Raw genomic sequence first — 2,673 nt, 5'->3', positions numbered from 1 at the left:
CAGGGGCCTGTTGCACAAAAGTAGAATTAAGACATCCGGGATAAATGACTCAGCTGAGCTCAATGAAGCCAAAACATGTGCGTCCAGGCTTAATTGGTTGCACAAAGACCAAGCCAGGATGAGCAGACACGGATTCATTAAGCCAGGTGAAACCAATCCTGGATAGGTGCGCGCTCACGGCTCACTCAAATAGACCCCGCCACAGATCACAGATTAACTGATTTACCATGGCAACTAGAGCCGCGTACTTTTCCCCGTCGGAAGCACAAATCCTCATGGAGGCATACGAGGAGGTAAAAGATATAATTAAGAAGAAAGGCAACACCGCCACAGTGATAAAGCAAAGAGAAAAGCGTGGCAAAGTATTGCAGACCGCCTGAATGCGTAAGTAGTGCACAATTACACACTCACCGCTCCGCTGAAACATCACAATTACAATTCAAATATTTAATTCACATCTCCAAAAATGCAGTTGTACTGTAATTATGAAACGGTTAAATTTTTAATTGAAATGCACTGCAGATATGAGTGAAATTGTGTAAAGTAACTCCATCACACTGTATAAAGCTATGATAAATTTTTTGATATTTTTACTGAAAACAAGACAAAAATACCAAGTAATTTTTTGCAGTGTGACTCCATTAAATGTGTGTGTGTGTGTGTGTGTGTGTGTGTGTGTGTGTGTGTGTGTGTAGATTAAACATGAACGGGCCAAAACGGACATGGCAGCAGGTCAAAATCAAATACAAGAACATTCTGCAGAATGGTATGGTCCCTGACTAATATTTAACAAAGCACAAGCATATATTGTACCCAGAAGGTGCCTGCTCACACATTGTCTGTACTGTTTTAGCAGTGAAAAAGAATACCCACAGACAAGGCACGGGTGGTGGGTCACCAAAGGCTGACCTTACCCCAGCAGAGGACATGGCCTTGGAGCTAAATAAAGGCAGGCCCGTCTTAGAGGGGATCCCTGGGGGAAAGAGACGAGCATAGGTTCCTCCCAAGATGCCACCCGCTTCATTCAAGGTATGTCCTTCCATCTCTACATGGGATACAACCACATTCATATTGAATCAATTTGGACTGTCTGACTTTGGTTTACCTATTGCCTTGCAGTGTCTGGCAGCACTGTGTTCCTGTTAGAGCCACCAGCACAAGCACCAGACGATGCTGATCCAGTGAGTACTCCATCAAAGGCATACTGTAGGCCTGGCATGTCTTGTCTACTAGCTTCAATATGAATCCGATTAAATGTGATAGGGTGAAGGCCCCAGTGCAGCAGCAACAGCACATGATGGAGACGATGATGAGGAGGAGACCATCTCTCTGGATTCCAGAAGGCATGAGGTATCATGTTAAGACTGTGAAAGTACTATTTACTCTACAATGGTGAGGAGTCCTCATCAAAATCAAAAAATCTAATTTCTTTTACAGGACCCAGATGCTATACAGTGGGAAAACCAGCCTGGCAACATAGTGCGTATTAATAAAAGGACACCACATCCTGCCAAATTCCAGCTGCGCTAATTGTATTGTGTTCACAGAGCTCACAAGCTATCAGAAAGTTGTATGGCAACCACCTCCGGCGCCAAATAGAACTGGCAGACATAGACATTCAGTACAAGAAGAAAAAGATGGAAAATCTTGCACTGGAGTCCGAAATAAAAAAGAGGACAATTAGGAAACTGGACCTTGAAATAAAAAAACTTGAGAGGGAGGTGAGATATGCCTTCAATGTACACTGTATGCTAACTGTAACACAAATGTATTAATCATTATTTTTCTTTCCTCCCCCAGCTCCAAGAAGATGACACAGCTCAAAATAAAAATTAGGTATATTCTCGTAAAGTCAAGTGAGCCATGACATATGAGCTCTTATTGTGAGCACACAGGACGGTGGCATCTTTCTAAGGTTTTTTTTATTTTCCCAGCAATCAGTACAACCAAGTCATCGTTATAAGGCATCGCCCTCTTTTGCCCACCCCCCCAGCACCAGGTGTGGCCACTAGCCTATATGAAGGCCCAAAATTGTGTGTTCCTTTCTGCTCTGACAATGGCATGCCCATTCGTGCGAGATGTGGTGGATGAAGAAGCACTTGTGCTGAGGAGAGCCTTCAGGCGAGAAAGGGTCTTCAGGGACCGGTTGGACCCACTGGCCTTCCCTGATGACCATCTATATGAAAGATACAGGTTTTCTGCAGATGGCATCAGGTATCTATGCAGACTACTGGGTCCCAGGATTAAGCACCGCACTGCACGGAGCCATGCACTGAGTGTGGAGCAAATGGTTTGTGTGGCCTTGCGCTTTTTTGCTAGTGGAGCCTTCCTGTACTCAGTGGGGGATGCAGAACAGCTGAACAAGGCCACAATTTGCCGCACAATAAGGAGTGTGTGTCTGGCTATCAAAGCATTAGCAGATGTCTTCATCTCCTTCCCTGGCCACAGAAGACTCTGTGACATCAAAGAGGAGTTCTATAGGATTGCAGGTAAGAGGATCTACAAATTACAGGACAACTGTTAACACATAGTAGGATACTCATTACTTTGTGTGACAGGTTTCCCCAATGTCATTGGTGCAGTGGACTGCACACACATAAGGATAAAAGCCCCCTCAGGTGCCCATGAGGCCGATTTTGTGAATAGGAAATCCTTTCACAGCATTAATGTTCA

At 44.4% G+C, this 2,673-nt stretch overlaps 1 long non-coding RNA gene across 1 annotated transcript; it reads left to right on the top strand.

Annotated features, from left to right (window-relative positions):
* The first annotated feature begins 175 nt into the window (after positions 1–175).
* Positions 176–1,182, top strand: LOC139567423 (uncharacterized). Its single transcript, XR_011673402.1, has 3 exons — positions 176–766; positions 854–1,029; positions 1,120–1,182. It is a non-coding gene; the product is annotated as an uncharacterized lncRNA (long non-coding RNA).
* Positions 1,183–2,673: the final 1,491 nt, after the last annotated feature.

The sequence above is a fragment of the Salvelinus alpinus genome, unplaced genomic scaffold (assembly GCF_045679555.1).
Source record: "Salvelinus alpinus unplaced genomic scaffold, SLU_Salpinus.1 scaffold_524, whole genome shotgun sequence".
Classification (NCBI taxonomy): domain Eukaryota; kingdom Metazoa; phylum Chordata; class Actinopteri; order Salmoniformes; family Salmonidae; genus Salvelinus; species Salvelinus alpinus.
The sequence above is the reverse complement of the archived record's forward strand: the minus strand, read 5'-3'. Positions and strand labels throughout refer to the sequence as shown.